This window comes from Sus scrofa, chromosome 11, assembly GCF_054392235.1.
Source record: "Sus scrofa isolate SSC_HxYL_T2T_F1_AM1 chromosome 11, Sscrofa_HxYL_maternal_Yorkshire_Landrace_v2.0, whole genome shotgun sequence".
Lineage (NCBI taxonomy): Eukaryota > Metazoa > Chordata > Mammalia > Artiodactyla > Suidae > Sus > Sus scrofa.
The window spans coordinates 3535229-3558612 of NC_139393.1; the positions used below are offsets into that span (position 1 = coordinate 3535229).

Here is a 23384-nt window from a genome sequence, read left to right on the forward strand (position 1 = left end):
GACAAAAAAAAAAAAAAAAAAAAAAAAAAAAAATTTTTTCACTAAAATGCTTCATATGATCTTTAAAATGGCATGTCTCATATGCAAAGACCACGATTCTGAAATTTATTCTACGTATTCTCTCCTTCCTGAAAGGAGAGCATATATTAAAAGACGAGCTATGCAGAAGTGTCAGGGATCATATGTCAGAAAGGATTGGCTCATCGTGGACTCGAAATTAAACAAGTGATTATTTCCAGAGGTAAAATCGAAGGCATGATTAATCCGGCCCTTTCAAATCTCAGTCCCTTTTTTCTCTGCACTGGTTTATTTCTTACAGAATGGGTTTCCGGGTGGCTTTAGACTAAATTATAGCCTTGAATCAGAAAAATCAAAATTACAGGCCCCCTAAAAAGCGTACTCACAGCCGAAGGTTGCCAATAAATAAAATCCCTTGGGAGAAAAAAAAAATCTTTCATAAAGCAAGAACATTTTACCTGGCGCCTCTCGCGGGTGCTGCGAACAGTTGGAAACAAAGGCAGGTATTGTGCACACTCTGCTCGCCCAGCACCACCAACCAGCATCCACCCCCGCCCACCCTCACGACACGGTGGGGGGCGCTGGTTGCTATTGTCAGGAAAGGCTGATGTCACTTCATATCCAGGGGAGAAATGCCCAGATTGGCACCAGATACAATCACAGGGTAGGCCCCCTCCCCCCCGCCGGAAGCGAACCCTGCTCCCCGGCCATTCTCGGCGCTGTCCCCGAAAGGCGAGAGTGGCTTCCTGAGGAAATCACAGTCCCTAAGGGTCACTTGCAGAACAAGCCCCCACTTAACCTTAAACTCCGACTAAAAATAAAACAATGGGTTTGCCTTTCACTCACTGCCATCACGATAAGGAGCTATTCCATTTAAAAAGGACGGACGGGCTCCATCCTACCTTTACAAGGCTTCACACGCCACCCCAGAGGTCACGCCGCAGCAGGGACGAATTTATTTTTGGTTCCAGTTGCTCCGCAGGAGAACTCAGACCAAGACCTTTGCAGAACTTTGAACTTTATCCTGCACGGAACACAGAAACCCGCTAGTGCGACTCGTGGGGGCAGCCTGTGCCCTGGTGTTAGGTTCACGTACAACGACCGTGACACATCAGGCAGCAAAAACACAGCAGGTTAAACACACACTCCAGAAACCCCAAACCGGCAACCACAAGAAAGGGGTCATCTCTGCGCTGAGGCCGGCGGTCTCTGCCCAACGCCCCCCCGGTCCCCGGCAGGTGAGAGGCTCTTGCTCCAGACCAGGCAGGGCGACGGCCGCGCCGACCTCCGTCCCACCCAGTCGGCAGGTGTGCCTCTGTGGCGTCGCCTGGTTTGGGTTTCAAGAGAAAAGCACTCTCCCGGCGTGGGTTTAGGTAGCACCCCAAACTCTCCCCAGAGGATTTTCTGTGTGGAATTTCCACGTTCAGATGAGTTTAACACCACCCTCTCAACGTGAGTCATTCTCAGGGCGCACATGCCAGACACCTGTTCAAAAGGGGTTCTTCGAACGCAGTCAACACGTGCCCTGAATAAAGAAGCAGCTGGGGACTCTCTGGGTAGCATTTCATTCTGTGTTACTTCCTTTTTTTTTTTTTTTTTTTGCTTTTTAGGGCCACACCCACGGCCTAGGGAGGTTCCCAGGCTAGGGGTTCGAATCGGAGCTACGGCTGCCGGTCTACACCACAGCCACGGCCACACCAGATCCTCCAAGCTCTGTCTGCGACCTACACCACTGCTCAAGGCAATGCCAGATCCTTAACCCACTGAGCGAGGCCAGGGACCGAACCTGCGTCCTCACGGTTACAAATCAGATTTTTTTTTACTGAGCCACGATGGGAACTCCATTTTCTGTGTTACTTCCCACGACAGTTCCTGAGGGAAATGAGCTTTTCTGGGTGGCTTTTTTTTTTTTTTCTTAATACAGGGTGGGTTTTTTTTTTTCACTTTAATTAATTAATTAATTTAGGCCGCACCCACAGCATGTGGAAGTTCCTGGGCCAGGGATCGAACCCGCACTGCAGCAGTGACTCCAACCACAGCAGGGACAACCCCAGATCCTTACCCTGCTGTGCCACCAGGGGACTCCTGGGTGACTTTTAACAAGTCCCCTCACCTCCCTGGAGGGGCCCAGTCTCATTCACAGGGTGGGAGACACAGCATCGGCTCAGGGTGAAGCGATATTTAAAAAACCCAGGGAGTCCCATTTCAGACACTCCTTGTGCGATTATTTTAAAAAATCACACCGGGCAAAATCAGAATTCGAACAAAGGTGCCCAATTCCCAAGCTCCAGTGTGGAGAAGAATGAATCCCTCTTCCTCCCCCCCAGCCAGGGGGCCGGCAGGTAAGGCCACTGTCAGCCGATGGAGAACCTTCTAAAGTTATGAAGCCCTGGATCTGGGTCCCTGAAAACGTGGCACGTAGAAGAATTCCAACTTTGGACATCATGCTTTGTTCCGTACGAAGTTTTAGGAGTATGACGCCCGGTCAAACGTTTCCAGTTCTGCCATCAGCCTTGGTTTGGTTTAATGGCATTTTCCGCAGGAAAGAACTAGGTGGACGCTGAAGGAAATTCATCATATTTGACTTAGGTTTGAAAAATGCCCCCCAGCCCGGGCACTTCCATCTGCCACAAGTGGCGCCCTAACAAAGCAAAGCAAGAAAGAAAACGAAAAATGTATGTTCAGTGGATGTGACTGCATGTTTGAAGCACGCAGCCCTCTGCTAGAGCGACCTCAACAGCAAATGAAAGAAAATGAGATGAGGAGGCGGAGACATCGAGAGAGAATCAGAGAGTCACTTCACCAGAAATAACACCTCCAAAAAGGGCGTCTCATGTTCTTACCACGAAGTCACGCAGGCAGAAACCTCGCTCTAGCTCTGCTGGTCAGTTACCATGAAGGGCAGGCGTCTGCCTTCAGAAGCTGCCAACACCCTGAGCCCACAGGCAGCAATAAAACCGCAGAGGCTCACACCCACCCCGAAGGCCCTCTGCCAGCACCGGTGCCCTGAGGGTCCCGGCGGTAGCTCTCTGGGGTCTCATCCAGCTTGTTAGGTGCAGCAGGTCTTGTTTAAAGGGCATGCTTAGCGCAGCAGAACAACCCGTGCGTGTCCTAACGCTGATGAGGTGTGCACGGCTACCTCTACGTCACCCCATTAGCAGCGCCCCAAGTGACTAGACATGAAGGTTTTTCAAAATTATGGTATGTAGGAGTTCCCGTCGTGGCGCAGTGGTTAACGCATCTGACTAGGAACCATGAGGTTGCGGGTTCCATCCCTGGCCTCGCTCAGTGGGTTAAGGATCCGGCGTTGCCGTGAGCTGTGGTGTGGGTCGCAGATGTGGCTCAGATCCCGTGGGGCTGTGGCTGTGGTGTAGGCCAGTGGCTACAGCTCTGATTAGACCCCTAGCCTGGGAACCTCCATATGCTGCGGGAGCGGCCCTAGAAAAGGCAGAAAGACCAAAAAATAAAAAAATAAAAAAAAATTAAGGTATGTAACTCAAGAGGGACAGACATGGAACCATAAAGTCACAGCACCAAGCCTCGCTCTTCTTATCTTTAAACCTGGGGGTGGGGGGCGCCTGGACTCTCAGCCTATCTGGGACAGTTTGCAGGTCACCCAGCCAGGCCCCTTCCCAGGGCAGGAGTCTTTCTACCGGGAAAGAAACTGAAGGGGAGTTTTGCACAAGCTGGTTAATAATTGCAAACCAGCTTTTCATGCAAACATGTATTGACTGCTGGACCACGCGAGGTGCTGATGACAGAATATGACAACAGGGTTAAAGCACCCGGCTCCTACTAAGTGCAGCTCCTGGAGGAGCTCTCTGCAGCCTCGGGAAGGCCCTGGGAAGCAGGTCTTCATACACACACACACACACACACACACACACACACACACACACTCCGTGTGGCAGAGTCACGCCTAAACGTGGGCCAGGCCGCCTGACCCTGGAGCCCAGGCCCTGAGGCTTCTCCTCAAACACTGTAAGTCAAGGGAAAATTATACCCAGAATAATTATAAACCCGTTCCAGAGACATTCCTAAGAATGAATAGAAAAAAAATTTGTCAGGAGTTCCTGCTGTGGCGCAGCAGAAACGAATCTGAGTAGGAACCACCAGGTTTCGGGTTCGATTCCTGGCCCCACTCAGTGGGTTAAGGATCCGGCGTTGCCGTGAGCTGTGGTGTAGGTCACAGACGCGGCTCGGATCTGGTGTTGCTGTGGTGTAGGATCTGGTGGCTGTGGCTGGCAGCTGTAGCTCCGATTAGACCCCTAGCCTGGGAACCTCCATATGCCATGGGTGTGGCCCTAAAAAGCAAAAAGAAAAAAAATTTGTCAAAGAATTTAATAGGGAATTTCAGCTAATCAGCCATTAAAATATAAGACTTTGAACCAAATCATCTATTCTTTCAAGTAAATATTAGAACATGGTTAATAGCAGATAAATACCGATGTGCAGCTATGGCTAATATCAGCTTCTCTCTTTAAAAGGCGCTGACATCATCGTTACGAGTCATTATTCATTGGTACCTAAAGGCACTAAGTACTGGACTAAACAATTTATACATTTTATTCCCATTCTCACACCAATTTCCACACTACAAATGGGAGAACAGTCAGAGAGCGAGCCTCGGAGTCCAATATTTACATCAAGAGACGGGACTGGAAACAGGAAGGCAGCCTCTCAAATTCCCTTTGAACCGCACTTAGGTCTGTGTGTACAGACACACTGTCTGCACAAAGCTACATACTCAAATACTAGGAAGTCTCACTATCTTTCAGAGGCCTTAAATCTGTCACTGGATCGAATGCTCCATTTTTCCATGGCAGAGCGAGCTGGGCCCTTCCGAACAAGGTGTGGGCTTGAGATCGAGGTCAAGTCACTGCCCTCGGGAGGTTTACAATCAGTGGAACAGACCAGAAGCACTGGCAAGGTGACAACCTACTAAAAATCAAGTGTGCTCCCCGGCCTTAAGCTCAGGGACAAGTCCGGGAAGGCAAAAGCACTGTCCCCAGCAGGAGCAATCAGGGCGGGCTTCCTGGAGGAGATGGCATCTGACTATACCGGCAAGGAAGACGGGTGGAGGAAGTTTCCACTGTGGCACAGTGGTTAGGAATCCAAGTGCAAGAGTTCCCATTGTGGCTCAGCAGTAACGAACCTAACTAATATCCCGGAGGATGTGTGTTCAATCCCTGGTCTCACTCAGTGGGTTAAGGATCTGGCGTTGTCTTGAACTTTGGGGTAGGTCGCAGACATGGCTCGGATGCCGAGTTGCTGTGGCTGTGGCGTAGGTCAGTGGCTGCAGCTCCAATTCAACCCCTAGCCTGGGAACTTCCGTATACTGCGGGTACAGCCCTAAAAAGGAAAAAAAAAAAAAAAAATTAATCCAACTGCAGTGGATCGGGTTGCTGCAGAGGCTCAGGTTTGAGCCCCAGTCTGGCTCAGTGGGTTAAGGATCAAGCGCTGCTACAGCTGGCCTGGAACTTCCATATGTCACAGGTCCGGCTGGAGAGTGACTGGAGAGAAAGAGGGATGTAAAGGCATTTAAAGATGTTTTTAAAAATGGTTTTTTTGGTCCTTTCTTTTAGGAATTCGGAAAAAGATAAGGAAAATTAATTCTTCACCAAATCGTCCCCCAAAAGAGAGAACAGGAGGGAACACTATCCAACTCCTTCTATGGGGTCAGCAAAACCAGGAACAAAACAAAGCAACAAAAGCAGGGAAAAAACCTCACCGGAGTAGAAAACCACAGACCAGAATCTCTTCTGAATATGGGTACCAAAATCCTAAACAAAATGCTACCAACATATAAAATGACAATCTATCAAAAAACCAGCTGGACTTTATCCCAGAAATTTAAGGTTGATTTAATATCCCCCAGCTTTGCCGTCGTGTCAGTGCCTTCTCTCTCTCTTTTTTCAGGCTGTGCACGCAGCACGTGCAAGTTCCCGGGACCAGGGATCGAACCTGCGCCACAGCAGTGCCAATGCCAAATCCCTAACTGCTAGGCCACCAGGGAACTCCACTTCACTCTTAATCTAGTCAGAAGGTGGTAACCGGCTCGAATGGTGAAGAATGAACCTCTGGGTTACAATCTCAGCTCAGCCACGAGGCAGAAGACGTCCGCTTAGGTCATTGTTTCAACTTTCTGAACTTCAAAGTGCGTGTTTTCCTTAGGCAGACAGCGAGACCTTCCCAGCACTGCAGGGCACACGGTCAGCATGCGTCTTAAGGCACTTGTCATCGCTGGGCCTATTCCTAACCATACAAGGCACGTCACAACTGCAGAGCAGAACAAGCTCTCACTGCAAGACAGAGGCACGTTTCTCAGGAGTTTCTCCATCATGGCAGCCACATCTTAAAACAGCTCAGGGAATTGCTGCTAATGCAAGAAATCTTTTTTTTTTTTTTTTTTTTTTCAGGGCCGCATATGGAAGTTCCCAGGCTAGGAAGGTCCCAGGCCACAGCCACAGCAACACAGGATCTTTAACCCACTGAGCCAGGCCAGGGATCGAACCGGCATCCTCATGGATACTAGTCAGGTTCTTTACCAGCTGAGCCACAACGGGAACTCCCTCAATAAACCTTTTTAAGAGCATGCTCAGGGCTCGGCAAGCACTAGCCTTTGTGTTGAATTTCAGAGTTCTCATTCCTTTTTGGCCTACATGGGGAGTCTTTTTACCACCAAACTAATTTTCAATATTTAAAGAGACTTCACTTACATGAAATGTCAGGATTCTCTTGGAAAAGAAGGTTTACGGACCCTGGGCCACTTCCCCTGGGGACCCCAACCGTGTGGCTCCTGTGACCTGTCTGGCTCCCAAAGACAAAAGCCTGTGCACAGGCTGGAGGTCACAGGTCACAGTTCTCCACCTTCCAGAACTCACAGACCGGCCGGAGGTGACGAAAACAGCCATAATTAAAGCGCGCGCGCGGGGGTGGGGGGGTCCCCTTGTTATCAGCCAGAGTCACTTCCAGAGAAGGAGACAAGGCTCAAAGAAGTGACAAGACTGATCTCAGGCAAACTGCATCCGCCAGACAACAGATATGCGCCCAGATTGCTGTAAAGGCATCTGACCTCTTTCTTCTAATTATCCATGAGAACTTAATGTCCCAGGTAAGACTACTAGTGAATCTCTGGGGACAGAACACGATGGGAGATAGTAGGAGACAAAAATGTAGATATATGTGTGACTGGGTCACTATGCCGTACAGCAGAAATTGGCACAACATTGTAAATCAACTGTAATTTAAAAAAAATTTTTAAATGGAGTTCTGGTTGTGGGGCAGCAGTAATGAACGCAACCAGTATCCATGAAGATGTGGGTTTGATCCCTGGCCCCACTCAGCGGGTTAAGGACCCAGCATTGCCGTGGGCTTTGGTGTAGGTCGCAGACACAGATCAGATCCTGCGTTGCTGTGGCTGTGGTGTAGACTGGCAGTTGCAGCTCCAATTGGACCCCTAGCCTGGGAACCTCCATATGCTGCGGTGTGGCCCTAGAAAAATAAACAAACACCCCCCCCCAAAAAAAACCAAGCTCATTTCCCAGGATCCCGCCTATGTGCTGATCTGTCCTTGGAATCTCTGGCCTGGTCCCCTCTTCAGAGCAACTGGTCTTCTGGGAAAATAACATGTCCCCGTGACCTGAAAAACTGATATTAAAGGGAAACTGCGAAAAAATAAAATAAAATAAAATAAAATAAAAAATAAATAAAGGGAACTGTGATGTCACGGGGGAAAGGAGAGCAAATGCCATGGTCTATTTAGCTGCACTTCCTCGCTTTTTGTTGTGCTACATGAAAAGCAATAGACCAAGGTCTCTGCAGCTCTTTCATCATCGCACCTGGTCAAACAGGTTAAACGCACGGCATGTTTACAAAAAGCTGTGAGGCAACCTCCGTATTGACACTGATACCGGATCTGTTTGCATTAAATTCAGCCTGGCTTACGTAGATATTCTTTCTAAAGTTGTGACACGGAGAAAATGATGTACATGAATTTTCACTAGAGGCATAGAAGCTTCCATTTCTTCAGAAAGAGCACATAAAAATGGATATGAAGTTTGAGAAATGTATACTTGGCTCTATCACAACGATCACACTTAAGAAAGAACACATACCAAGGGCCTGAGCAAACCTGAGTCCCGAACCCACGCCAGTGGGTGGCACACAGGAGACACAAAAGAAATGCCAGTTGTTTAACTGAAAGCAACTGTGAGGCCAGGTCCTAAAACATATTTCCCTGCACTCTGGATATTTAATATTGCTTTTCAACTTGAAGTTGCTGCATCCAAAACCAAAACAAGATTTTTTTTTTGTCTTTTTAGGGCCGCATCCACGGCACATGGAGGTTCCCAGGCGAGGGGTCGAATCGGAGCTGTAGCTGCCAGCCTACACCACAGCCATAGCCACGCCAGATCCGAGCCACGTCTGTGACCTACACCACAGCTCACGGCAACGCTGGATCCTTAACCCACTGAGCAAGGCCAGGGATTGAACCTGTGTCCTTGTGGCAAATCGGATGCGTTTCCCATGAGCCAACACGGCGGGAACATCTGAAACTAAAATAATTGTCAGGGTTTAATTTATTCTTATGTTTCTAGTTTTCAGTCTTTATGGAGCCATTGAGCGTTCTAGGTTTTTATTCTGTGGCAGAATAAAAAATACTTAAGTCCACGTCTCTCTAGTTTATTTTTATATTCTCAGGAACCAGCCCCATGGATGGCGTAGAGGCATTACTCAACGAATGATGTAGAATAGATTCATAACGTAGCTTTCAGACCAAGAAGGCATTCCTCTGCTCTAGATCTGAGTAAAGGAAGGACTGCATGACTAATTAGGAAACCATTAGCTAGTTAACCCGTGTTACTCCAGAAGCAGTCATCTGGAACACCTTGAGAGACAGCCTTCTCCTCTAGCCCTGGTTGGCAACTTCAGCTGTCTGACCTCTAATCTTGAGATAAAGCTTGGTTTTCTTCAGACTTCCTAATTCTAAAACAACGGTGCAACGAAATGGCCCCCTGGCACCTGCATGTTTCAACAGAGAACAGAAACTCGAATTCTGTCTTTAGGTGGTTGTCAAAGTTGCCCTAAATTGGCAAGATAGAATTTTAGTCCCCCCCCGCTTTTTGGCCAGACAATACGATTTCAATTTCTCTACTGTCTAATCCCCATTCCCCTTCCCTTATCAGAAGAATGGAAACAAGATACAATCACTGTTAATATCACTAGAACAGAATACTCCCATGCAGGGTTAACAACACAACCAAGAGAATTAGACAGTTCTGGCATATGCCCGCTACCTTACAAGAGCAGAATATATACATTCTTCTTGAGTGCATATGGAACATGTATCAGGACAGACAACATCCTGGGCTAGAAAACAAATCTCTACCTTTTTTTTTTTTTTTTTTTGTCTTTTCTAGGGCCGCACCCATGGCATACGAAGGTTCCCAAGCTAGGGGTCTAATCAGAGCTGTTGCTGCCAGCCTACACCACAGCCACAGCAACGTGGGATCTGAGCCGAGTCTTCGACCTACACCACAGCTCACAGCAACACAGGATCCTTAACCCACTGAGTGAGGCCAGGGATTGAATCCACAATCTCATGGTTCCTAGTCAGAATTGTTAACCGCTGAGCCACTCACCACTGAGTTGGGAACTCCTTAACCTCAACATTTTTTAAAGAACTAAATCGTATAGAATGTGTTCTCTAGCAATGATGGAATAAACTAGAAATCAGTAACAGAAAGATAAAAGGAAAATCTCCAAAAATCTGGAAACTAAATGCGCTTTGAAACAATCCACACATCAAAGAGGAAGTCTAAAATGAAACCTAAAAATACATATAACAGAATGAAAATGAAAATGCAACATATCAAAATTTGTAGGACACAGCTAAAGCAGGGCTCTGAGGGAAATTTATAGCACTAAAATAAATGTATAAGAAACTCTTCTGTAGTCTAAACTCCCACTTCAAAAACCTAGAAAGAGCAAAATAAACCTAAAGCAAGCAAAAGGAAAGAAATAATAAAGGTAAGAGGAGATGTAAACAGGAGTTCCCATTGTGGCTCAGCGGAAACAAATCTGACTAGGAACCATGAGGTTGCGGGTTCAATCCCTGGCCTCACCCAGTGGGTTAAGGAACCAGCATTGCTGTGGGATGTGGTGTAGTTTGCAGATGTGGCTCAGATTCAGCGTTGCTGTGGTGTGCTGTAGGATGGCAGCTGTAGCTCTGATTTGACCCCTATCCTGGGAATCTCCATATGCCACAGGTGCGGCCCTAAAAAGCCAAAAAAAAAAAAAAAGGAGATATATAAACAAAATTGAAAACAGATAGCAAAAATCAATGAAACCAAGCACTGGCTCTTTTAAAAGATTAATACAATTTACAGACTTTCTAATAAGACTGACAAAGGAAAATAAAGACACACAAGATACCAATATTAGGAATGAAACAAGATAACACTACAGACCCTGAGATGTCAAAAACAAGGGGATACTACGAACAGCACTACACACGTAACCTGGACAACTTACACAAAACAGACCACTTGCTCAAAGAACAAAAACTACCACAACTCACACAATAGGAAATAACTTCAACAGACCTTAACCATTAAGGAAACTGACTCTGTCATTTCAAAACTACCAAAAAAGAAATATCCAGGCCCAAATGCTCTCACTTTAGAACTGTAGCAAATGTTTAAAAAAGAATAACACCAATTCCACCCTTTGTCTTCCAGGACATGGAAAACATTCTGTATTCATTTTATGAAGCCAGCAGTACCCTGATACCAAACCAGATAAAGACAGTACCCATCACCACCAACAAAAAACGTCAAAAAACGAAAACCCAGCTGCGGACCAAGAATAGGGACTTGAGACATGTCTAGAGATAAAGAGCAGAGACTTAAGAATGCTTAATAAAACAGAAGGGAGTCCAGCAATACATGAAAATAATTATGCACATGACCAAGTGGGGTATATTTCATTGGGGTTTATTCCAGAGATGCAAGACTGGTTCAATATTTAAAAATTAATCAATATAATTCATTATATTCATAAGCTAAAGAAAAAAATCATATGATCATATCAAGTGATAGAAAAAGCACTTGCTAAAATTGTTATCATTAAAAAAATACAACAAACTTAAAAAAAAAAATGGAATAGAGAAGAATTTCCTCAACTTGGTAAGAAGCATCCACCAAAACCCGAGAGCTAACAGTATACTTAAGACATGATGCTTTTACCTTCCCAGATCAGAAACAAGAGGCAGGATGTTTCTTCTCACCGCTCTCATTCAAGGCAGTGTGAGAAGCTCCAGCTGGTGCAATAAGGCAAGAAAGGGAAATGAAATGATACAGCTTTGAAAGGAAGAAATTAAACCATTCCTATTTGCAGATGACATGAGTGTCTATACAGAAAATCCCAAGGAATTTACAAAAAAATTACTCGAACTAATTAGTGAGCTCTTCAAGATGACAGGATACGAGTTAAATATACAAAAACAAAACAAAACAAAACAAACAAAAAAACCCCTACTGTATTTCTACATGCTAGCAATGAACACATGAATATCAAAATTTAAAAATACAATACCGGAGTTCCTGTCGTGGTGCAGTGGAAACGAATCCAACTAGGAACCATGAGGTTGCAGATTTGATCCCTGGCCTCACTCAGTGGGTTAAGGATCTGGCATTGTGGTGAGCTGTGGTGTAGGTTGTAGATGAGGCTCGGATCTGGCGTTGCTGTGGCTCTGGTATAGACCGGCAGCTACAGCTCCGATTAGACCCCTAGCCTGGGAACCTCCATATGCCATGGGAGCGGCCCCAGAAAAGGCAAAAAGAAAAAAAAAAAAAAAACAAAAAACAACAAAAAAAAACAATACCGTTTACAGTTGCTCAAAAAAAAAAAAAAAAAAAAAAAAAAAAAGAAATACTTAGGCATAAATTTAGGCAAACACGAATAAGAATTATATGCCACGACTACACAACCCTGATGAAGGAAATGGAGAGACAAACTGATTGGAACTAAATCTCCCATTTTATACAAAAACTAACTCAAATGGGTCACAAACTTAAAGGTATGTAAAACCATAAAACTTAAAACACAGTAGAAGAAAATCCTCAAGATCCAGGCAAAGAGTTCTTAGACTTGACACCAAAAACATAACCCACGAAAGAAAAAAAAAAATCAGAAGGAAAAGGACAAATACCAGATGATATCACTTATATGTGGAATCTAAAATATGCCACAAATGAACCTGTCTACAGAACGGAAACAGACTCACAGCCGTGGAGAGCAGGCTTGTGGCTGCCAAGGGAGAGGGGGGAGGGAGTGGGATGGACGGGGAGTTTGGGGTCAGTAGATGCAAACTGTTACATGTATTTATTTATTTATTTGTCTTTTTTTGCCATTTCTAGGGCTGATCCCTCAGCATATGGGGGTTCCCAGGCTAGGGGTCGAATAGGAGCTGTAGCTGCCGGGCTGCACCAGAGTCGCAGCAACACAGGATCCGAGCAGTGTCTGCAACATACACCACAGCTCACAGCAACATCCTTAACCCACCGAGCAAGGCCAGGGATCGAACCCGCAACCTCATGGTTCCTAGTCGGATTCGTTAACCACTGCGCCACGACGGGGACTCCCCAAACTGTTACATTTAGAATGGATAAGCAACGAGGTCCTACTGCACAGCACAGGGAACTACCCCCAATCTCCTGGGATGGACCAGGATGGAAGACGACATGAAGAAAAGAATGTACATGCATATGTGTGACTGGGTCACTTTGCTGTGCAGCACAAATGGGCTCAACACTGTAAATCAACGACCCTTTTTTTTTCTTTTTGAGGGCTGCACCGTGGCCTATAGAGGTTCCCAGGTTAGGGGTCTAATCGGAGCTGTAGCTGCTGGTCTACACCACAGCCACAGCCACGCCAGATCTGAGCCGCGTCTGCGACCTACACCACAGCTCACGGCAATGCTAGATCTTTAATCCACTGAGCAAGCAAGGCCAGGGATCGAACCTGCAACCTCATGGTTCCTAGTCAGATTCGTTTCCACTGCGCCACAACGGGAACTCCCAACTATACTTTTTAATAAAAGGAAAAAATGGTGTTTCCTCTTTTAAAAAAAAAGCCCATCAACTGGACCTATCAAAATTACAAGTTTCTGTTCTCCAAAGGACCCTGTTAAGAGGCTAAGGAGACAAGCTGGAGTCAGAGAACACATTTAAAGGCCACGTCTCAAGGGCTAGAACCTCTTCAGAGGACTGTGTTGAGTAAAACCGGCAATGCCTAACAATGTATGAGTCTAACTTATAACGTGTTTGAGATGATGGTCACGTGCAGAACAAAGCGGTGGTTGCGGGAGGGAAGGGAAGGATCTGGCAGCAGGGAAGGACGAGATGGGGGGGGTCCTGTTGGCGAGGGAGACGTTTCGTCGCTTCACTGATCCGTGTCAAGGTCCTGGCTGGGATGCTGCATAGGAGCCTGTAAATACCACCGCGCTGGACCAGGCATGGGAATCTGCAATGCCCTCAAAATGAAAAGGCTGACTTTTAAAAACGAACAAGTAAGAACCTCAAACTCTCCACAAACACAGTTACGTCCCTTTGCCTTACATCGCAGATTCCCACGCTCTTCTGCCCCCGCCTGCCTCGTCTGGGTCAGATGCTGACGTTTATCGGTGTTATACGCCAGCGAATGACAGCCGTCAACGCGCCACCGCTGTGTCTGCCCCACAACCAAACGCTGGACTTGGGTATTTAACAGAGACCTTCCCTGGATGATGCAAATCTCAGGACCAATGTCGCCGGGGTCAGCAGGAGAGCCTAGGACCAACACCAGAAGGCTGTCTGATTGCTGCGTATGGTATCGTGCACCTGCTGGCCATCCTCCGTGATTCCCAGCCTTTGCAAGGCTTCCTTTCACCCTCTCCCTCACCCCTGTGACATTCCTGCATCTCCATCCCCCACGTGGAAGCACATCTGCCTAAAGGTTCTGAGATGACGACACTACTTCCCCACCTTCCTCCCCTCCCCTCTTGCCTTAAGGCAGCTGGGGGGGGGGGATGCTTTCCAAGCCCCTCTGCACTCAGATGACTCCTTCCCTAGGAACCTGAACCCACCCAGATCACCGCCTGAGCCATGAGAGTGGATTCTGACATGGGTCTGCATTTCTCACGCTTCTGAGGCGGGAGCTCTGGGGTCCTCCCAAGGGGGATGGAATCTTTCCACCTAAAAGTCCTGGAGGGAGCTCCCCCTGTGGCTCAGCGGTAATGAACCCAGACTAGCATCCATGAAGATGTGGGTTCAATCCCTGGCCTTGCTCTGTGGGTCCAGGATCCGGCACTGCCGTGAGCCGTGGTGTAGGTCGCAGACACAGCTTGGATCTGGCGTTGCTCTAGGCCGGCAGCTACAGCTCCAGCTGGACCCACAGCCTGGAAACTTCCACATGCCAGGGGTGCGGCCCTAAAGAGAAAAAAAGAAAGAAAGAAAGGCCATGAGAGGAGTTGCCGCTGTGGTGCAACGGGATTGGCGACGCCTTGGGAGCACTGAACACAGGTTCGATCCCTGGCTTGGCACAGTGGAGTAAGGATCAGGCACTGCCACGGCTGCAGCTTGGATCCGATCCCTGGCGAGGGATCTCCATGTGCCTACAGGCGGCCAAAAACAGGAAGGAAAAAAAAAGTCCGTGAGAAATGTATTCTGGGCTAATTCTGAATCCTGCAACAGTGAGTTTGAACAAAGGAAAATTCACTAACCAGGCAAGTGTAATAACTGGCCACTGCATGACCAGTTCTCTTTAAAAAAGTCACATAAAAGGAACTCTTCTGTTGAGAAGGAACAGTAAAATGAAATGAAATGAAATGAAATAATGAAATAAAATGAAATGAAATAATGAAATGAAATGAAATGAAATGAAATGAAATAAAATAAAATAAATGAAATGAAATAAAATGAAATAATATATATATGTGTGTGTATGTATATATATATTTAAAATTCTCTCTCAGTAATGACCAAAGTGCATCCCGAGTCTTCACAGCTGACCAGGAAGCACACAGAGGCGGCCGCCTGGGCTCTGGACGCCAAGGGCCAGGAGCCCGCCTGCGAGCCAACTTCTGCTCATCCCAGACCCATCTGCACACATAACCACTGTCTCCGTCTCAGAAGACAAGTGTGCCAGTTAACACAAAGGCTTCTTTTAAAATCCCTAACCTGAGAACTTTCCAGGAAAGCCTAGAAGATGGCACGGCACGGCACGGTCCTGCTGACGGCAGGCATTTCCTGCTTCCCCGGAGATCCCTCAGCCCAGCAGCACAGAAAAACCACAAGAGATGGGTGGCACCCACCCACAAAAATTAAAAAAGGATGTAAAGTCCTCTAGTAGAAAAAAAATAAAAGGCATAAGCACCTACTTGGACAATACAAGCTCAGGAGTCCAGCACGCACTTGAACCGCATAAAGCATTCGGCTTCAGAAAAATTGTGGCACGGGGTTTGATTGAATTAATCTCAGCAGGCTTGGAAACAGCCCCCAGCACGTCAATGAGATAAACCTCCTCGGATGCACGAGTGTGAAAATGTCATAACTGCGGTACCCACCTGGACGTCTCCAGGCAACAGCAGTCTGAGAGGCTTTGACCCCTCCACCTGCACGCACTGACCTTGCGAGGCTACAACTTTCTTGCGTCTGTGGCCCATGCGAAGGCACCCACTCGGGGTGTCATCTGGGATGAGGGGGTCGGGTCAGAAAGAAAGCCTTGGAGAAGAAGCAAGAGTTCCTGCTTCCTCAGGCAAGGCTGCTTCTACATCGGAAGGAGGGCAGACAGCATTCTTTAAGCCTGAGTTTTTCCCACTTCTGAGCCTGCAGCAAAGCCACATCCTTAACCCACTGAGCGAGGCCAGGGATCAAAACCGCATCCTCGTGGATACGACGCGGGGGTCTTAGACCTCTGAGCCACGATGGGAACTACTGCCGTGGGATTCCTAACTCACTGTGCCACAGCGGGAACTCCAAACAACCATACATTTGTTTTCTAAGCCTGTGAGTCTGTTTCTGTTTTGTAAATAAGTTCGTTTGTATCACTTTTTTAGATTGCACATATAAGTGGTATTGGTACAACGACTCTGGAGAACAGCACGGAGGCTCCTTTAAAAACTAAAAACGGGAGTCCCTGTCATGGCGCAGTGGAAACGAATCCGACTAGGAACCATGAGGTTGCGGGTTCGATCCCTGGCCTCGCTCAGTGGGTTAAGGATCTGGTGTTGCCGTGAGCTGTGGTGTAGGTTGCAGACGTGGCTCGGATCTCGCGTTGCTGTGGCTCTGGCGTAGGCCGGCAGCTGCAGCTCCGATTTGACCCCTAGCTTGGGAACCTCCATATGCTGCAGGTGCGGCCCTATAAAGAAAAAAAGACAAAACAAAAAAACAAAACACAAACAAACAAAAACAACCCCACTAAAAATGGATATGATCCAGTAATCCCACTCTGGGCATCTACCCAGAGAAAATCATAATTCGAAAAGACGCCTGCACCCCAGTGTTCACTGCAGCACTATTTACAACAGCCTAGACATGGAGGCCACCTAGATGTCCATCAACAGAGGAAAAGATAGGGTACACACACAGTGGAATATTACTCAGCCACAAAAAATGAAGGAAAGCCATTTGCAGCAACATGGATGGACCTAGAGACGATGATGGTAAGCGCAGCAGGTCAGACAGAGAAGGACAAATACCACTGCTTCATTTCTGAGGGGGGTTAGGAATCTAGGACCGACTCAGGGAAGAAGGTGCAGTGGTCAGCAGCAGGTTTCATGATGCACTGGCTCAACAAAGCACACCCACAGGCGGGGCCCATCCTGGCCCTACAGGCACCCACGCCCACCCCACCCCACTGCAGGTCACAGCCGAGACCTGCCGCTGGGCCACCGCAAAGGCCCCCCATCCTTTTCCGGGAAGTGTCGGACGCCACAGTTCCGGCAGAGCAGCCGGAGGGCAGGTCCAGCGCCAGAGCTGGACCTGACCTGGTGAAACCAGCTCTTCAGGAAGATGGGCCAGCCAACCCACCCTGGGGAATTAAGATTTGTTTCAGAAACGTCAAAGGCAGAAAAAGCAGAGAAAGCAGGTCCGGCAGACTTTAAAACATCCCATTTTAAAGGATACTGTTTCCTTGTCCAGGTGCATCTCGGCGTATGTCTTACCCTCAAAAGTTTTAAAATGAAAATACATTTCCAACTCTTCGCATTTTAAACAGGTAACCGCTGTTGCATATAACTGAAGCTGGAGACAGTCATATACCTTCTCCTTTTTTTATTGTTTCAACTGCGGGTGTGGGGGATGTTATTTCAGAAGGACCGTGGACCAGTCAAGCCGGGGCCATTTCTGGGAAGGCCTGTATTTCTAAAGCCTATTCAGTCCGTGGGTAACACAAGCGACAATGTTAAGACCACACAATGGAGGCCAGTCTCGACCATAAGACTGAGCCACTTGTGAGCGGGCTGGACACAAGTTTCTCCAGCGGGAGGTTGGCAGGCAGCGGAACAAATACAGTGAATCAATGATTTCTGTTTGCCACGCACATTTCAATGTACCGGGGCCAGTCTAAACATCGGCTCCTTACATGCCCTGCACAGCAGAGCAAAACCACAAACACAAACTAACTTTTCCACAGAAAGGGAACAAACCACAGATCGAGACAGGCATCCCTCTAGTTCTCAATTCTTTCATTAAGTTGACCAAACCACTAGGCCTGAGTCTACATAGAAGAAAGCAGGGGGCCACGGACCTTAAACGGGATGGCAGATTTCATCCTGTGGGCACGACTCATGGACCACTGACTCAGGGCGCCAGGCCCTGGGCAAACAGGATCTTAATAACCTCTCAGGATATTTTAGAAGAATTGCTGCACAGGGCTTGATTTAATTAATCTCAGCAGGGTTCGGAGAAGGCCCGTGGAGTTAACATGAAAAATGTCCTTCAGATGGTCTATTTTTTTTTTTTTTTTTTGGTCTTTTTAGGGCCGCACCTGCGGCATATGGAGGTTCCCAGGCCAGGGGTCCAATTGGAGCTATAGTTGCCGGTCTACACCACAGCCATAGCAACACCAGATCCGAGCCGCATCTGTGACCTACACCACAGCTCAGGGCAACACCAGATCCTTAACCCACTGAGCAAGGCCAAGGATCGAACCTGTGTCCTCTTGGATGCTAGTCAGATTTGTTAACCGCCGAGCCATGACGGGAAGTCCCGAATTGGCGTTTCAGTACAGATGACAGATCACGGCCGGGCCTGACCCCTGAGGGCCCGATTCCCAGCCTCACTGCTGAGCATGGCTCCCTCACGATCTCAGAGTCTGATTATACTCGAAAACTTCAAGGGAGATGGCAGTGCCCAGGGCTGGGAAGGCTGGGGCGGGGGAGGGGGGACGGTGGCGGAGGTGGTTCACGCATGACCTGTGTAGTCCTGGGCAGCGGATGCTCGGAATGACACATGGACATCAACCCCCAAGTCTCAGAACAAGACGGAACCACCACGAGATCCCCAGGCCGCCAGGACCTCCACAGCCCCCATCATGGAACCATCAGAGCCTCCCCGCCCCCAGCAGACGTGCCAGACAAGCCCTCTTCCGAGCGCTTTGCAAGACCTGAATCATTGCATCGTCACAACCCCCTGTGACTGCAGTTCCCAACTATACTGCACCCGGGAAACCCCAACACCCAGGCCACACCCCCCACTAATCATGATACCTGGAAGTGGGGGCAGGCACTGATCTTTCTTAAAGACCCTCAGGCAATCCCAATGCCCAGCCAAGCCTGGAACACTCAGCTAAGACATGGTGCCATGACCGTCCACATTTTTCAGATAAGACAACAGAGGCAGAGAGGTCAATGCCTCCCCAAGGTCACGCGGCTGGCAAGCAGCAGAGCTGGGACCCGAACCCAGTGGGATGACCGCCAAACACTAAGAAATCACATCCAGGAAAGGTACCGTAGAAAGAGCATAAATCACTAGCATGGGATGAAGTGAAGCAGGTGGGGAGAGCAACTGCGAGGGTGCAGGCGGTGACCTTCAAGAAAGGTGGGTGGCTGGTCGCCGGAGGCAGATCGGACACCTGCAAGCAGGCAGGACCAGGCCACGCTTCCGAGAAGGGCGACCATGCAGGCGGGGACCTCTGGAAAGCATCTGTTCTAGAGCAGTGGTTCCCAAGCTGAAAATCAGCTGGCAGGACTGTGAAAAGAGACAGCTGCCCCCACCCCCAGAATCTCTTGTTCACCAGGTCCCCGGCGGAGCCCTAGAATCTGCATCCCCAGATAGCGCTGCTGTAGAAGCAGTGCTCTGAGCACATGGGAGCAGTCAGCAATGATGGGCTGGGGACTGTGGACACACAGCACTGTCCCAGGGTCCCTCCTTGACGGGGTGGGGTCTGCCTGTTCCTCTGCTTATTCTGTCCCCGGAGGCTGGAATCCCTCCCTCTGTCAGCTCCTTCCCCAGTTCTGGCACTCCTCTTACCATTCAGCCCAGGCTGTGGTCAGCTCCTCCTCCAGGAAGCCCTCCTGGATCCTCGGCCTCCTGAGGCACAGGATGGGGCCTTCCTTGTGTTCAGGAAGGCTGACATCGGACCACAACCGGGTATGAGCAACACAGAGCAGCCTGGTCCACTTGGGGCTTTGCCTCCGCTCCTGGTTCGAAAGCGCCCCCTTCCTCCATTGTTCTATCCTCCATTCAGCCAGCAGGAACCATCTAGTTTGTAAATGGTTCCAGGAATGCTGCCGGGGAGGTTGTTCAGAGCTACAGAGGACACAGGCGTGGGAAGATGCATCGGATCTCCAGTGCCAGGCAGCCCTGTGTTCAAATCCCAGCCTGGACTTTTAGGACAGGGCTTTGGCCACGAACCTCCCTTCCTTCCTTCACCTGTGAAACGGCAGCGAGCAGTAAACCTAACCTGCTCCAGTTACAAAGATCCTCAGCTGAAGCACAGAACAGCCAGCCAGTGTCTCAGTTCTCCCAAGGCCGTATGTAAGCACCCATCTCATTCTGAAGCATCCGAGAGAAGCTAATTACCTGCAACATACACCTTAGGGCACTGGGGTTGAAGTCTGCCAAAGACGGCTGATAGGGAATGCATTGAGCAACCTCGGGGTGAGCAGTACCCTCCAGGCACCCCGAGGGCTCCTGGAAAAAGAGATCAAACAGCAGGGAGCAGAGCTGGGGCAGAGCTGGGCGTCAGATGCCAAGAGGAGAAGGAGGCGGGCACAGGAACACGAGACAGCGACTAGCTGGCCAGGCTCCCCCTTCGCCCGTGTCTTATCTGAGATGCGGAGATGAAGGAAGTCACGTGAGCCTTTATACTAATGCATTTCTCTCTGCAAACGGAAAATGCAATTAAACATTCCACTTACTGAGGTTCACATTGCCATGTACTGGATAATGAGCCTCCAGAAAGCAATGTACGTTTGGTGTTCCTTCCTGATGTTCTGGAAAACAAAACGCTTTCTTTCCAGAACACCGGAATTTAGACTTCGGTCATTTTATGATCCCATTTATGTCATGACATATCTCCAAAGCAAACCTTTTCACAGGTTTAGCTTGCAGACAGACAGAAAAAACAAAAACAAAAAAAAAAAAAAAACAAAAAAAAAAAAGCAAACAAACACCCACTGACACTTTCCATCCTAAAAGAATCCTCCTACTGCCTCTCAGCTCAGGAAAGGGTAGGTCCACTGCTCTCCACAACAAGCCGAAAGGTCCATCCACCAAGCTGTAGGACCAGGCATGGAGCATCCTGGACCAGAGGTGGGCCGGTTGGGGATCTGAGGCCAGCTTGAATGTCCTGCTGCTTCCCTGGGACATGCCATTTTATTTCTCTGGGCCAGTTGCCTTGTCGGTGGACTATATAAGGTCCCTTCCAGCCATCAAAGTATAAAACGCTACCAACACCCTACTTCAGTCAGCATCTGCAAAAGGAACAAATGCTTGCCTCCAACTTTCAGGAAGGTGATATTTGAACAAGGCTTTAAATTATGTTACGAAACAGAAATAAACAAGACTCATGACATCAGGGGCCATCAAGGACAGTGAAGGTCTGGCCGTCTAAAGTGAAACTGACCTCTCAGCGCAGGGGGAGAGCTGGCTGGCGACAGACTTTGCGGGACACTTCCCTCCAGCCCTCCTGTGGCTAAGGGGGCCTGGCCCTCGCCTGAAGCAAAAGCTGGAAGCCAGCCCAGGCACTGTCCCCTGGCTTTCCGAGGGACTCCAGTTTTCCCCATACCCTGCTCCACGGGGAGAGCTCCTGCGCCCTCAACCGCAGTAAACCTCGGACCAAATAAAAGGTGCAAATTAACAACCTCATGGCCAGAGCGGAATCCCAGCCACATCCGAGTTCAAAAGACCTTAGGGCAAAGCCGCCTGGTGAGAAGAAGGCTCCCTAGCACAGACATGAGGCACTGGGCCTGGTACCTCACTTGCCCACGCCTCCCTTTTCTCATCTGTAAAATGGGTTAGGGACACAGCGACATCACAGGCAGAGGATTCAGGAGTCCTTACTGCCTGGAAGTTCCACAGAGGAGTGCTTGGTGCCCACTAAGTGCCGGATACCCGCTACCGCAATATCGTAATATCAGTATCAACCGCGTCGGAGAGCCTCTCTACCGATGGACGACAGGACTTCAGTGGAAACACAGCAGAAGCAGGAGCAGGCGGGAAGGTCCTGGGGAGATGCAGCTGCCGCCTGCCTCCCAGGGACACTTTCAGACGTTCTGAAATAAAGCCGTCTGCCAGGCAATGGAGGGCTGACTGGAAAGGTGGGGAAGGAGCCTGGGTGGGGCGGCAGTGGAAAAATCACAACCAGAGGAACCTAAACAAGGTGTGTGCTCTGGAGGCGGGAAAAGTGCAGGGAGAAGTAGGTAAGAGGCAGGACAGCCCACACCACGGCGCACAGGCAGAAAGGCAGACAGTCAGCCTGGGTGGGAGGAAGATGGAAAATCCGGGACCAGAGGAGGTGGGTGAAAATGAGAATGTTGGATAAGCAATCGGGCCATTAAGCTCTATTGGGGGTGGGGGGACAAGGTTCAAAGGCACAGGGAGGCCAGTGAAACTCACAGGCCAGGGAGGACAATGCAGTGAGAAAGTCTGGAAGAAGCCGGCCGCACAGAGAGAAAACGAGAGCGTTTGTTAGGAAGATGGAAAAATAAAATGGAGTGAAATTTCCGTGCGGGTGAGCGAGGAGCACAGACCTTGGGGATTTGGGGGGTTAACAGGGTTGAAGACACAGGGCACCACGGAAAAACGAAGTCCGATGGGAGGAGGGGCAGAGGATATACGAATTGAGATGGCCTTGGTAACAAGTGCTCAATAAATTCAACTTATTCCTCTATTTATCGACAAGCCTGTCCAGTGCTGGGAAGCAACTGACCGAGAGAGTTGTGTTTCTCTGGCTGGTTGGCTTGGGAAGGGAGGTTTTTTTTTTTTCCCCCCGCACCTGGGAGGGGAGGTTTGCTTGGGCTCTGAGACTGCACAGCCAGATGGTGGCCCGCCAGCCCAGGTCGCCAGAGTTCCCGGGACGTGGGCGCAGCGCTGGATTGCCGACTCCCGACTCCCGCCTCTCGGACCACAGGTGGGAGCGAACCAGCAAAACAGGTGAGAGCTCACTCCCTCCAGGTCAGGGTCGCCCGGCGCGGGGTCTCGTCGCCCTTCTCGGAGATGAGGCCCGGGGACAGAGTTCTCCACCGCATCCCCTGGGCGGCGCGGGCGCCCCGCGCCTTTGTCCCTCCCGCAGCCCGCGGAGGCGCGGGTCAAGTTTGGGGATCCCCAGGAGCGCTGAGCCGGCAGTCCCACGCTCCCGGGCCACTCAGCCGGGCCGCGAGCGCACGGCCGGATCGGCGCTCGGGCTGTGGGGCCGGCATCGGGGTAACTCAACGACCGGGCTCGGGCTCCGAGCTCCCGCTCCCCACTAACACTCGGGCGCCGGCCCACCACCCGCCCGCCCCGTGCCCGGGCGCAGCCTCACCTACCGCGGCCTCGCCGGAGGAGCCTCCAAAGTCGGCCGATCCAAGACGTCCCGGAGACTCAGGGCCGATCCCGGTCCCGCGGAGCTCCGAGCACGCCCGGCTCTCGGCGGAGCCTCAGCCCGGAGGCACAGTCTCGGGGCGGGCGGCGGGCTGAGCGGCCGCGGCAGGAGCACTGCGCCGGAGCCCGCCCGCCCCAGCCGCTGGCCAGACCACGCCCCCGGCCCAGGCCACGCCCCCGACTCGGCTCTCCTTCCCCCCGCCCCCCCACCCCCGACGGGCCCCGGGTAGAATCTGCGCTGGGTCCCGTCAGGCCACGCCCCTGGCCCCACTCTCCCTCCCTCCCCCTCTGGGCCGG

The 23384-nt window shown here is 49.7% G+C and overlaps 1 protein-coding gene and 1 long non-coding RNA gene across 6 annotated transcripts in view; one reads left to right on the forward strand and one right to left on the reverse strand.

Annotated features, from left to right (window-relative positions):
- SPATA13 (spermatogenesis associated 13) overlaps positions 1 to 23384 on the reverse strand; it is a 244267-nt gene that overhangs the window by 87535 nt on the left and 133348 nt on the right. The window contains exon 1 of one of the 5 annotated variants that reach the window (XM_084981242.1): positions 23033 to 23200. The exons of the other annotated variants lie outside the window; for them this stretch is intronic. The gene's annotated coding sequence lies outside the window, so the exon portion shown is untranslated. Of the gene's footprint in view, positions 1 to 23032; positions 23201 to 23384 lie in introns of those variants that run through there. 5 annotated transcript variants of the gene reach the window in all.
- Positions 1919 to 23127, forward strand: LOC146398470 (uncharacterized). Its single transcript, XR_014819021.1, has 2 exons — positions 1919 to 3310; positions 18199 to 23127. It is a non-coding gene; the product is annotated as an uncharacterized LOC146398470 (long non-coding RNA).